Raw genomic sequence first — 14,832 nt, forward strand, 5'->3', positions numbered from 1 at the left:
AAATGCCAAACAAACAAAGTGTCTCGGACCAAGCCACTACAATGATGCTATAAATAATGATTACATCTATGTTTCTTCAATCAATTTTGACTTTTGCACTTCAGACTGAGACAATTACAGAGACGAGGAGCGCAACGCCGCACTCAAGTGTGTCCGTGCTTGAGACAGAGACAGAGAGAGGGGGGAAGAAGGTTGACTGCACACAATGTTTCGGTAAGGTATTAATAATAATTTGAACATCAACGTTATGAATGAAGCTTCAAACTATTCGGTAGGCTACAGCCCTACGAGCCACACAACACTATTTTGACTTTGACAAACGGGGAAATTGGACTGACAAGTCTATTAGTTAATTTTTTAGACCATTTCCTCATTTAACTTATTTTCAAGTTATTTCAAATGTAGGCTATTATATGGCCTCTCCGGGAACCATCACTTTAACGTGGTGGAGAGGTTTGTGTGTCCCTACGACCCTGATGGCTGTGTTGTCTGGAGCCTGGTGCTCCTGGTAGGGTCTCCCATGGCAAATTGGTTTCAGGTGAGGGGCCAGACTAAGAATGGTTCATAACACCCCAATGAAGAATCGAGGAAGAGGAAGAGCGCCGTCAGCGAGCGCCTGGTGGCCGGGCCTGCCACGGAGCCCAGCCGGGGACACCCCGAAGAAGCGAAGTGGCACCCCCCTCCTCTCCATCCTGTATGCTCACCACCTGCGGGAAGAAACGCTGGGGTCCTGTGCGCTGCCACACCGGTGGCAGTGAAGGTCAGGGACCTCGATGGACCGGGCCCGGGCGGCAGAGGCTAGCTCTGGGGACTTGGAATGTCACCTCCCTGTGGAGGAAGGAGCCGGAGCTTGTGCGTGAGGTGGAGCGTTATCAGCTAGATCTAGTAGGGCTTACCTTTATGCACAGCCTCGGTTCTGGAACAGTACTCCTGGATAGGGGTTGGACTCTATTCTTCTCTGGAGTTGTGGGGATACTCACAAATCCCTGGCTGAGTGCCGCTACGTTGGAGTTTACCCCGGTGGACGAGAGGGTCGCCTCCCTACGCCTTCGGGTTATGGGGGGAAAAACTCTGACTGTTGTCTGTGCATATGCACCGAACAGCAGTTCGGAGTATTCGGCCTTCTTGGAGACCCTGAATGGAGTCCTGCATGGGGCTCCAGTACGGGACTCAATAGTTCTGCTGGGAGACTTCAACGCGCACGTGGGCAACAATGGAGGCACCTGTAGTGGCGTGATTGAAGAATGGCCTCCCTGATCAAAATCCGAGTGGTTGTTTGTTATAAGACTTCTGTGCTAGTCATGGACTGTCCATAACAAACACCATGTTCGAACATAAGGATGCTCATAAGTGTACCTGGTACCAGAGCACCCAAGGCTGAAGGTCGATGATCGATTTTGTAATCGTATCGTCAGATCTGAGGCCAAATGTTTTGGACACTCGGATGAAGAGAGGGGCGGAGCTGTCAACTGATCACCATCTGGTGGTGAGTTGGGTCAGAGGGTGGGGGGAGACTCTGGACAGACCTGGTATGCCCAAACGGGTAGTGCGGGTGAACTGGGAACGTCTGGAGGAGGCACCTGTCTGAGAGATCTTCAACTCACACCTCCGGTGGAGCTTTTTTGTGGCACCCTGTGGAGGTTGGGGGCATTGAACCTGAGTGGGCGATGTTCAAAGCTTCCATTGCTGAAGCTGCGGCGGTGAGCTGTGGTCTTAAGGTCTTTGGTGCCTCAAGGGGCGGCAACCCTCGAACACCGTGGTGGACACCGGTGGTCAGGGAAGCCGTCTGACTGAAGAAGGAGGCCTTCCGGGATATGTTATCTCGGAGGACTCCAGAGGCAGTTGCAAGGTACCGACAGGCCCGAAGAGCAGCAGCTACTGCCGTGACGGAGGCAAAGCAGCGGGTGTGGGAGGAGTTCGGAGTAGCCACGGAGAAGGGCTTTCGATCGGCACCAAGGTGCATCTGGAAAACCATCCGCTCAGGAGGGGGAAACAGGGAACCATCCAAGCTGTGTACAGTAAGGATGGGACAATGTTGACCTCAACTGAGGAGGTATTTAGGTGGTGGAAAGAGCACTTTGAAGAACTCCTGAATCCGACCAATGTCTGTTGTAGAGGCAGAGCTGGAAGCTGATGGGGGACCATCATCAATTTCCCTGGTGGAAGTCACTGAGGTAGTCAAACAACTCCACAGTGGCAAAGCCCCGGGGATTGATGAGATCCGTCCAGAAATGCTGAAGGCTCTGGGTGTGGAGGGGCTGTCTTGGATGACAGGTCTCTTCAACATTGCGTGGAAGTCGCTGACAGTGCCTAAGGAGTGGCAGACCGGGGTGGTGGTTCCCCCAATTACAGGGGTATCACACTACTCAGCCTCCCTGGTAAAGTCTACTCCAAGATGCTGGAAAGGAGGTTTGGCCGATAGTCGCACCTTGGATCAAAGAGGAACAATGCGGATTCCGTCCTGGCCGTGGAACAACGGACCAGCTCTTCACTCTTGCAAGGATCCTGGACGGGGCCTAGGAGTATGCCTATCCAGTCTACATGTGTTTTGTGGACTTGGAGGAGGCATATGACCGGGTCCCCCGGGAGATACTGTGGGGGTTGCTGCGGGACTATGGGGTGAGGGGAGGCACTTCTCAGGGCCATCCAATCTCTGTACACCCAAAGCGAGAGCTGTGTTCGGGTTCTCGGCAATAAGTCTGACTTGTTTCGGGTGGGGGTTGGCCTCCGCCAGGGCTGTGCTTTGTCAACAATCCTGTTCGTGATATTCAGGGACAGGATATCGAGGCATAGTCGGGTGGAGGTGGGTTTGCAGTTCGGTTTTCTGAGGTGGTCCTGTTGGCATCATCGGTCTGCGACCTCCAGCATTCACTGGATCGGTTCGCAGCCGAGTGTGAAGCGGCCGGGATGAGGATCAGTACCTCTGAATCTGAGAACATGGTTCTCAGCAGGAAACCGATGGATTGTCTACTCCGGGTAGGGAATGAGTCCTTACCCCAAGTGATGGAGTTCAAGTACCGTGGGGTCTTGTTCGCGAGTGAGGGGACTATAGAACGTGAGATTGGCCGGAGAATCGCATTCGCTTTACCGCACCGTTGTGACGAAAGGAGAGAGCTGAGCCGGAAGGCAAAGCTCTCGATCTACCGGTCAATCTTCGTTCCTACTCTCACCTATGGTCATGAGGGCTGGGTCATGACCCAAAGAACTAGATCGCGGGTACAAGCGGCCAAAATGGGTTTCCTCAGGAAGGTGGCTGGAATCTCCCTTAGAGATAGGGTGAGAAGCTCAGTCATCCGTGAGGGACTCGGAGTAGAGCCGCTACTCCTTTGCGTTGAAAGGAGCCAGCTGAGGTGGTTCGGGCATATAGTGAGGATGCCCCCCCCCCCTGGGTGGCTCCCTTGGGAGGTGTTCCGGGCATGACCAGCTGGCAGGTGACCACGGGGAAGACCCAGGACTAGGTGGAGAGATTATATCTCCATACTGGCCTGGGAACGCCTCGGGATCCCCCAGTCAGAGCTGGTTAATGTGGCCCGGGAAAGAGAAGTTTGGGGTCCCCTGCTGGAGCTGTTGACCCCGCGACCCGACCCCGGATAAGCGGTTGAAGATGGATGGATGGATGGATGGCTATTATATGGATGTTTAAAACATAATTTATGTCCGGTAGTTGTTCTTTATAGCCATAATTCTGGAATATTAATGGCCATATTGGCTGTCAAAACAAAAGTTTAGCATAAACCCTGGTTTGGTTTTATTATAACCTTTCACTTCAAACTTCTATTGCCTACTGCATTTGATGAGAGTTGCGGGCTGGAAGATCAAACTAACAAGAAGCTAAAACACTCCATAGAACTGAGGGGAACTGCACGGTATGGTGGTAATTCTCTGTTGGTTTGTTGTTAATATAGAAATATTGATTAGTGCAGTTTTAAAAGGACTGTTTGTAACTTCTTACACGTATAGATCATTGCAAGTCGGTGTCCCATGCGCGCTCGCGTGTGGCTACACTGTCCAGACGAGACTCCAACACAAACTACACGGAAGCACCAAAACCTCAACCGCAACCAAAACAGGTGTCCCGTGTCTTGTGAAGTGACGGGGCTCCGCAAAGAGAAACGTTATCGTCTCCGGCCGAAACTCCGGTGTCTCTCCTGTTCCCTCCGGCCGCGGTCGGGAGGCTGAGGCAGGAAAAGCCAACACTAGAATCAGCAGTGATTCATGGAGAGACCTTCGTCTGGTCAGCTAACATTACTGCCAAGCAGCTGAAATATAGAGTGATATTGTGCTTTTAGCTGATGTGTGTCGCCTCACTGTTTTGAGCGATGCTCGTTCATGTCTCTGTAGAGCGAGCACAAGCGCTAGCAATAGGACGCTGACTTTCGTTGACTTAACGGCCACAGGTGTCGCTGTTAACAAGACATTTCTGATTCTTACAAACAGTCCCTTTACCATTAAGATATTTCAGTAATAAAGTTGGTGAGAGGAAGAGGTTTTATGGAACACCGTCCGCATTACATGTTAGAATCATATCTCTTAACATTATGGTCATTGCTGTTGCATCTTGAATCCATGCAACACAGTTTCTTTTGTCAGTGACATGCCATCGTAGGTCCTGCAGTATGTCAAAATGTGATGTTGAGAGGCAGCTAAAGTTCAAATCCATTTACATTCACTCTGTGTGTCTGGATGGAGAGGAAAACTGAGGAGTCAGCTGCTGAAACCTCGCTTGATATGCAGGATAAGCGCCTACATCTGCAACTTGTTAATCATATAAAACCACGAAAGCAATGACACACCATGAGGTCAAGCATCAATCTTGAATAAGGGAATAATAGTCCATGATCTTTTATTCATTTTTTCATTCATCACACAGGTGCTGCTGCAGAGGAAAGCCATGTACGATTCAGGTATTTACCATCTATAAATATGGCAGATCAGATACATGACGGTGTTCATAATATCTGCTCGTTAGATTTACGAAAGCTGCAATAGTTAGTGTGATAACTCGAGCAAACCACTGTCCCTCACATTGCACTGAGAGCTGCTGGTGGGGCAGCTGGTAGGTGGGAGAGTGTGAGATTAGACTTTTCACGGATCCTAACAGGACTTTTAGCGGAGATCTGATCATGGCGTCTTTTCTTTTATGTTCTTTGAAGACGATGCACCATCAACCATAACTGCCATCAGCATGCTAAAGTCTAAATTTCACAGGCACTTGCTGAAATGATGAAAGGAGAATTTGATGCTTTTCAGTTCAGCTACCTTGCAGCAATATTTCTGGATGAAATGTGTGTGTGAGTGTGTGTGTGTGGCAGTACGGGGAACAGATGGAGAGAAAACAGAAGCGGTTGCAGATGGGCATCGGTTGACTTGAACATTAACTTGTAGACAGACCGACACAGGTCAGCTTTCCAGGAGGACCACCACATGTTCAGCTTAACCAGCCAGAAATATCATGCTGCTATTCTAATGCAAAAATACTTCAATCCACACACACACACACACACACACATGCACTCACACACTGAAGTAGGCGGGTTGGAGCAAATATGATTTAAGAAAAAGTTATTTTCATAAATCGGTCAATATATCCTGACAGTAGAGCATGAGACAGGTAATCTGAAAGAATCATATGCTCTGGTGTCCTCTGGTGTCCTCTGGTGTCCTCTGGTGTCCTCTGGTGTCCTCTGGTGTTCTCCGGTGTCCTCCCTTGTCCTCTTGTGCTCCTGATGGGATCTTCAAGATTTCATAAACCGGAGAAAAATTACCAATCAGAACCGGGCTGGAGCCTGCCGTCTCTGAGCAGCTGTCAATCACTCGCAGACTCCGATCAAACGGTCAAACTAGGCAGCGCTGATCAAATATGAATCAATATTCTGTTACTGTAATGCCTATTTCTTGCTTAAAATGTTTTCAGAATCATCTTGTAGTGTACTGTTTAGCTGTAAAATTAGAAAATGTGTGACCTGACTGCCATGTTGAGATCAGTTGAGGAAATACCAAGCACCACCCACCAGCCAGAGCAGACTTTATTGCTCTCTCTCTGAAATGACCTGTAATTGGCCAAAGACTCCCGTCATGGACTAGATTTTTTTAAAGCCTGAAAACAGAGCCATGAGGAGGTGCAGGAGTCTAGTAACACTTGAATTACAATATGTTGAAAGGTTATTATAGAATTTTTGCCCAATGATGCCAAAAACATTCTGCCGACTGACGCTTTCATCATTCAGTCAGTTGCAAGAGTTGAGATACCTGCAAAGGGCGGTGAGAGGGAAGAATCAGACAGGACAGACTTTAGGACTCTGACTCTAAATACCTGAAATGTAACCGCTCTGAGGGGTAAGGAGCCAAAGCTGGTGCAGTCAGTTGAAAAGTACCAATTCGATTTAGTTGGACTCACTTTTGTTCACAGCCTCAGCTTACAACAGGAGGTGGTCTCTCTCCTTGTTAAGACATGTCCAAGGTATAATGTTTTGGACAAATTTGGCATCAAAGGTGCTTCTAGTTGTGGTGAAGAAAACTGTATGTGCACATCAGAGCAGGAAGAGAAATTACCGGGTAACTCACAACATGATACGATTAAAATCTGTTACCTAATGGTATCATCGCAATACAAGCAATTCTACAATACAGAATGTATTGTAAGACAATAATCTGCTGTGCAGTACATCACATTTGTGTAACTTCTGAAGAAATATTCCTGGAAAAGCAGGAATCAAACCTATAGTTTATATTCACTGCATTCTGAAGAGGTTTCAGTTTCAAAGAGTTTTGTGGGCAGCTCAGGTTTAACAGCGAGGGCCAAAGTGCGGTTGTTTCAAAGTCACAGCCATAAAATCAAATACAAAATGTGTATACTCAACAGTATGACTGCATTTATATAGCACTTTTCTACCTTACTGAACAAAGCGCTTTACAATTTACCTCTCATTCACCCATTCACACACACATTATTTCAAAGATATTGGCGGAACCACCATGCAAGGCGCTGGCCTGCCCATCGGGAGCAACTTGGGGTTTTGCTCAAGGACACTTCGGCACGCGGACAGGAGGAGCCAACCTTGTGATTAATACTGAGAATATTTTTTATGTAGAAATGTGTTGTCAAAACATGTTTATATATATATACAGACGTAGGCAAAGTTGTTGGTAACGTTCCGTTAAAGAGAGAAAAACCCACAATGGTCACTGAAATAACTTGAAACTGACAAAAGTAATAATAAATAAAAATTCACTGAAAATTAACTAATGAAAATCAGATATTGTTTTTGAATTATGGTTCAGCAGAATCATTTAAAAAAACAAACTAATGAAACTGGCCTAGACAAAAATGATGGTAACATTAACTTAATATTTTGTTGCACAACCTTTTGAGGCAATCAATGCAATCAAGTGATTTCTGTAACTCTCAATGAGACTTCTGCACCTGTCGACAGGTATGTTGGCCCACTCCTCGTGAGCAAACTGCTCCAGCTGTCTCAGGTTTGAAGGGTGCCTTCTCCAGACAGCATGTGTCAGCTCCTTCCACAGATGTTCAATAGGATTTAGATCCGGGCTCATAGAAGGCCACTTCAGAATAGTCCAATGTTTTGTTCTTATCCATTCTTGGGTGTTTTTAGCTGTGTTTTGGGTCATTATCCTGTTTGAGGACCCATGACCTGCAACTGAGACCAAGCTTTCTGACACTGGGCAGCACATTTCGCTCCAGAATGCCTTGATAGTCTTGAGATTTCATTGCACCCTGCACAGGTTCAAGACACCCTGTGCCAGATGCAACAAAGCAGCCCCATAACATAACCGAGCCTCCTCCATGTTTCACATTAGGTACAGTGTTCTTTTCTTTGGATGCTTCATCTCTTCGTCTGTGAACATAGAGCTGATGTGACTTGCCAAAAAGCTCCAGTTTTGTCTCATCTGTCCAAAGGACATTCTCCCAGAAGCTTTGTGGCTTGTCAATATGCATTTTGGAAAATTCCAGTCTCGCTTTTTTATGATTTGGTGTCCTCCTCGGTTGTCTTCCATTAAGTCCACTTTGGCTCAAACAGTGACGGATGGTGCGATCTGACACTGATGTACCTTGACCTTGGAGTTCACCTCTAATCTCTTTGGAAGTTGTTCTGGGCTCTTTGGTTACCATTCGTATTATCCGTCTCTTCAATATGTCATCAATTTTCCTCTTGCGGCCACGTTCAGGGAGGTTGGCTACAGTCCCATGGACCTTAAACTTCTGAATAATATGTGCAGCTGTAGTCACAGGAACGTCAAGCTGCTTGGAGATGGTCTTACAGCCTTTACCTTTAACATGAAGGTCTATAATGTTCTTTCTGATCTCCTGAGACAACTCTCTCCTTAGCTTTCTGTGGTCCATGTTCAGTGTGGTACACCATGATACCAAACAGCACAGTGACTACTTTTCACCTTTTAAATAGGCAGACTGACTGATTACAAGTTTGAAGACACCTGTGATGCTAATTACAGGACACACCTTAGTTTAACATGTCCCTATGGTCACATTATTTTACATCTTTTCTAGGGCTACCATCATTTTTGTCTAGGCCAGTTTCATCAGTTTGTTTTTTAAAATGATTCTGTTGAACCACAATTCAAAAGCAACAGCTGATTTTCATTAGTTAATTTTCAGTACATTTTTATTTATTATTACTTTTGTCAGTTTCAAGTTATTTCAGTGACCATTGTGGGTTTTTCTCTCTTTAACGGAACGTTACCAACAACTTTGCCTACGTCTGTATATATATATCCATGCATGTATATATATATATATATATACATTTATACCCATGTCAAGACAAACTGTCATTGATTTTTGGGGTATTTCTTTTGTGCTTTCATGTACTATGTCAAAGTAAAGTTTAGCTGCCATCAATATGCTGTAGTCAGTATAGTCTCAATATCTATGATTAGAAGGTTTCAGGATTGATCCCGGACTACAAGTAAGAATACCTGGATATATTCTTGAGAATAAATACAGGTTTATAGGAAGAAAAGAACACTTCTGAAAATACAATCCTTGTTGCATGACAAGTGAAAGATTTTTCTCATGAAATTAATTAAGATCTGAGTTTTTTATGTTTCCCTGCTAACGACAGGCTCTGCTCATTAGCAAGATGATGCAAGACTACAAACCTACTGGTATAAGAATCAGACAGATTAAAAAAAATTCTGATTAATTTGTGATTAACTATGGACAATCATGCGATTAATGTGATTAAATTGTTTAATCGATTAGCAGCCCTGATTGTAAAACAATAATCTGCAGTGCAGTACATCACATTACTAACTAACTTCTGAAGAAATATTCCTGGAAAAGCAAGAAACACAACTATAGTTTATACATTCACTGCATTCTGAAGAGCTTTCAGTTTCAAAGTGTTTTGTGGGCAGCTCAGGTTTAACAGCGAGGGCCAAAGTGCATAGGGTTGTTTCAAAGTCAAACGGCCATACCAGTGGTAAATGGACTGCATTTATATAGCACCTTTATACCTTTCCAGACAAAGCGCTTTACAATTAGCCTCTCATTCACCCTTTCACACACACATTCATACAGTGATAGTGGCGGAGCCGCCATGCCAGGCGCTGGCCTGCCCATCGGGAGCAACTTGGGGTTCAGTGTCTCGCTCAAAGACACTTCGACATACTGTAGGAGCCGGGGATCAAACCGCCAACCTTGTGATTAATGTGGGAATATTTTTAATGGAGAAGAGTGTGTTCAAAACATGTATGTATTCTTTTATACCCATGTCATGGACAACTTTTTTTTGGTATTTCTATTGTGCTTTCATGTATTATGTCAAAGTTTAAGTTTAAGATTTCAGGACTGATTCTAGACTAGAAGGTAAACAAGTAAGAACACCTGGATATATTCTTGAGAATAAATACAGGTTTATAGGAAGAAAAGAACACTTCTGAAAATGCAATTCTTGTTGCATGACAAGTGAAAGATTTTTCTCATGGAATTAATTAGGATCTGAGTTTTTTATGCCCCCCTGCTAATGACAAGCTCTGCTCATTAGCAAGATGATGCAAGACTACAAACCTACTGGTATGACAATCAGACCACATCCAGGAGAAATAAGAATAGATTCACTCATTGTGTTTACATGCAATGCAATGCTTGTATTGGAATGCAAATACAGTGTACACATTAATACACAAAAACCATAACAACAGGGTTGTAGATTAAGTGGTTTCAACATATAGGCTACAATATAGAAAATATGTATTGTTATTGAATATTAAATGTAATTAACTTGAGTATCCTTTTTAACAATTGGGCCCGATGAAGAGGTCCTGTGGAGACATTTCATGCATGGCTGACTGGGACGAGACCTTGGTACAGCCGTATGACATGCTGGAAGGATTACAGTGCATCTCCCCAGTGGCCTGTGAGCGTACTGAAATCCTCGGGTAAAAGGATGTTCGACCTGCTCTGCTTGCCCCGTAGGGAGGCACTGGCACCCTGACTCGGATGACATCACAATTTGCAAGCAACTGTTATGCAACAAAATGTTAGTTACCTTGGCGACGTTCTGTTGCATTTGAAGGGCTGAGGGGATCTTTGTCAGTCTGCTTTAACATTAAAGTTAAACTAACACTCTCAGCCATCTATCATCACATCTATTGTTTATAACATAATTATATGGCACCTTTGTTCAAGACTCTTGGGTTTATTTATGTCACAGATATTGCAGGAAAAGTCATCACTAAATGAAATGTCTCTTACGGCCCGTCACTGTATCCCTGAGCTGTAGCAGATAAAAGGGGAGCTCTCTGAATGCCTGCTGGCTTGCTGCTCAGTGGGATAAAGACATGAAATGCAGTATGTGTCAGAGGTTTTCATCTACCGTCCCCTCTTTTCGGAGCAGTGTGTGTAGCAGTGCAATGAATCCTGTCCTGGGGTGGTCTTCTCTCCTATCTGCCTGGGGTGGAGGGAGAAGAGAAAGTCATGCTCTCTCCTGGTCTTTGGGCTCACATGATCTTCTGTCACAATGCGAGGCCTCTGAGCTGATTTCAGACTCCCTCACTTCTTCCTACAGTCCTAATTGCTCGGCCCACTTGTGAATGTGACGCTGTCATCTCACCTCCTCTTACATAAGATGACAAAAAACACTTTTTTCCCCTCAACCTCCCTACTCCAAATACCTGGCTCCCATCCCAGTGATATGTTGACAAAAGAAAAGAGGTAGTTGTCACAAATTGATCACAGAGTTGACAGCATTGTGTTTATGTGTTATTTCCACTTCCTCCTGCCTGTGTAAGTCTGAAGCCTTGTGGAAGCTGCCTTGTCTGTTCGATGATTACTAGGGCTGGGGCGAAACACCAATCTCCCGATTCGATACTATCACGACACTCGGGTGCCGATTTGATATGTATTGTGATTTTTAAGTATTGAAATTCTCCGAGTATTGTGATTCAATATTATGATTTATTGCAATTTTTGTTAACTTTTTTAACACTAGATCATGGGAAAAAAGCTGAATCATACACTTTTAGGGACTTTTATTTTGATAAATATCTAAATGAATACAGTAAAATGTTTTGATTTTCAGCATGTATGTAGTCAGAGACGTCCTGAAATCAAATATATCAGTCATTGTCAAGAATTATTTATTAAATTTTTTTCCAGCAACCCAAAAATTAAGAATAATAATTACATTTCCCTCACAAATCAGTGGAATTCTTTGTTTTTAATAATAAGGACAGGGACATGTAATGTTTTATACTTCTGGTGAATATAATCAAATCAATCTTATTTCCATATACGTATTTTGTATATACAGTTCCTTTTGTAACACCTTATTTTTGAAAACCGGACGTTGTCACAAGTGTATACTTCTGCTAACTTTGCCAAGTCCGTCTCTAGCTCTCCTCGTCAGCTCCATCGGGGCCGTTTGAATACATTTAACATAAATGTCAGTATATGGGTGCTCTACAGTTGTAGCTTGACCGCACGTTACTGCAATATGATAATATTTCCTGTCCATGACAGAGTTAGCATGCAGCTTTAGCTGTGAAGTCTAAGTCTTCTTTTCCTGGCAATGTGTGAAACCCAAAGTGTTTTTCATACTGTCCATCCTTTACTGGATGTGTAGTGTTTACCATGTACCAAAACTGTTGGGCACCTTGGACTTCTAACCCCCAAAAGGCACAACTAGACCACACTGTCAACCATCATACCAAATTTAAAGTTCCTAAGTGAAATAGTTTTTGAGTTATGCTTCGGAAACGAAAGTGTGACACGTGAACGGACGGAAGGACAGACGGAAGGACGGAAGGACGGACACACGGAGCACTATATTCCCCTGACTACGTTGTCGCAGGGGTATAATAAAAAAGCTCCTTAGAGTCATGGTTTAGAGAGGGTTGATGAAATGAAGCAGACTAAGGGTCTAAAGCCATGCAAGCAGCTCCGCAGGGCTCTGCTTAGACACAGCAGCTACATGCTCATAATGAAAATGCTAACATGCTGATGTTTTGCAGGTAGAATATTTACCACGTTCACAATTTCAGTTTAGCGTGTTAGCATTCACTAATTAGCATGTAACACAAAGTACAGCTGAGGCTGATGGGAATGTCTTTCATTTTGCAGGTATTTGGTACATATTTTCTTTTTACAAATAAAATGTTCTCCTGATGCTGGTGATAAATGAAGAGTTCAGGGATCACAAAAGTTATTACAATTCATCCCGAGGGGGGACACAAACGTCTGGACCAAATTTCATGACAATCCATCCAATAATGTCGAGACATTTTACTCAAAACCACAAATGTCAACCTCATGGTGGCCCTAAAGGAAAAGTCATGGGATCAACGAAGCCATTAGGATTCATTCTCTGGGCACCTTTAATGTCTGTACAAAATTTAATATCCATCCAATAGTTGTTGAGGTATGAATAGCGGCCGGCTGACCGACTGTAATTGCCATCCCTGGAAACTTGAAAGGAGCAGAAATATGTGAGTGTTAAATAAAAAGAAAGGTTGTAAAATTAACATGGAAACTTCTGCTGCACGTAACACCATTAATACAGTTGGCATTTAAATACCGGGAGAATTGGTTGTATTCTCCATCCCTAGAATTATGTGAAGCGCCTCTAACAAGCATGCATTCAGTAAAACAGACACGGCATAGTTTCTTTTGTTATGGCACAACTTCACCGATTTCCAAAGTGCATGGAGAACGGAAAAAGTCTCAAGAGGTCAAAACTCCAGCAACACTTGACAATAGCTGACAATAAAACTAACTAGGTACAAATACACACAAATAAAACAATACTTGTTGTATACAAGAGCCTGCTTGCCTCAATCATTTCTGACAGACATTTTTTGATTGTTCTCCACAGGCCTTTTTCCTGGCAGATGTGTGATCACGGCAAACACAGGTGTAGCAAATAACATTAGAAATGGCTGCATTCCATTTAGCTGTGCCAGTGCCAGGGCCCCAGTATTGTCCATGTTGGCTCACTGGGCCATAAAAATGGAAGTGAGCCATCATTAGAAAAGTCGAAATGTCTGCTGTGAAGATGGTCTATTTAAAGGGTAACTTCGGTATTTTTCAACCTGGACCGTATTTGCCATGTTTTTGTGTCTAACTGTCTAACTGGGACAACAATTTCTGAAATTGTTCCAGTATTGAGGGAGAGCGCTGTAGACGGCAGCTGCTCACGAGCTGCTCATGAGCTGCAATATGGTGCTATTGGGGCAACCTGGCACCGTCATTTAACACTAAAAATGCTTGTTTTTGCCACGACAGGCTCTGATTGTTATCAAGGAGAAATTTCGTTCTGAAATCTCGCGAGGTGACGTGTTGCCGGAAGACAACAGTGGAATACATCCATGGTGGAAACACTGTGAGTGCCAGCCGGGCAGAGTTTGTTGTGTTGGAGTACAGAAAGCGTAGCTTAGTGTTATCTAAACCAGCAATTCTAAACCAGTGGGCCGCGGCCCACCGGTGGGCCTCAGAGCGCCATCTAGTGTGCCGCGGAGGCAGTGGTACTAGATTATTTTTTTATTATTATTTAGCAAAGTGAACAGGTAAAACCTAAAGGAGGTAAGATGCCAGCTGCCGTAAAACCAAAGCCTATTGAAGGAGGCTGAGACACGGGCGGACACGGGTCTTGTATTGGGTATAACACATGCGCAGTGTAACTGGAGCTGCGGTCGTGCGTTGCGATCGGCTCAATTTCGGCGAGTGCAGAGCAGATATTACTGCGCATGTGCAGTACCCCGAAGACGCGATGATTAAGTGTGACCCAACCTCCTTCAATAGGCCTTGTGTAAAAACACCAAACATCATCAGGTAGAGACAAACGTGTTTGCCACTGTTAGCTAGCTAACATTCTCGGATGCAGTGAGACAAAATGGATCGGTTTTTAAAGCGAAAAAGTGATGTGGGAGACAACCCTGCGCCAGTAAAAGCTCTGAAGCGTGTGGTGAGGAAATATGACCCTGAATACATTAAATTTGGATTCGTAATGGCAGGCGGTGATGCTGTGCCCAAGGCACAATGTGTTGAATGTGGAGAAATCTTGTCAAATTAGATGCTAAAACCATCGAAGCTCCAGAGACACTTAAACACAAAGCACCCAGGATGCGTCGAGAAGCCAAAAGAATATTTCCTAAGGAAAAGAGACGGGCTTCAGGCACAACAGAAAGTCATCAACTCAGTCAAAAGCCACTTTGAAAGCTAGCTATATGGTTGCTGCTCGTGTAGCTCGTAGCAAGAAACCCTTTACGATTGCAGAGGAGCTTATTTTGCCAAGCGCTGTGGATATGTGCCGAGAGTTACTGGGGGAAGCCGCTGCAACCAAAATTCAGTCA

Source organism: Sebastes fasciatus, chromosome 7, assembly GCF_043250625.1.
Source record: "Sebastes fasciatus isolate fSebFas1 chromosome 7, fSebFas1.pri, whole genome shotgun sequence".
Classification (NCBI taxonomy): Eukaryota; Metazoa; Chordata; class Actinopteri; order Perciformes; family Sebastidae; genus Sebastes; species Sebastes fasciatus.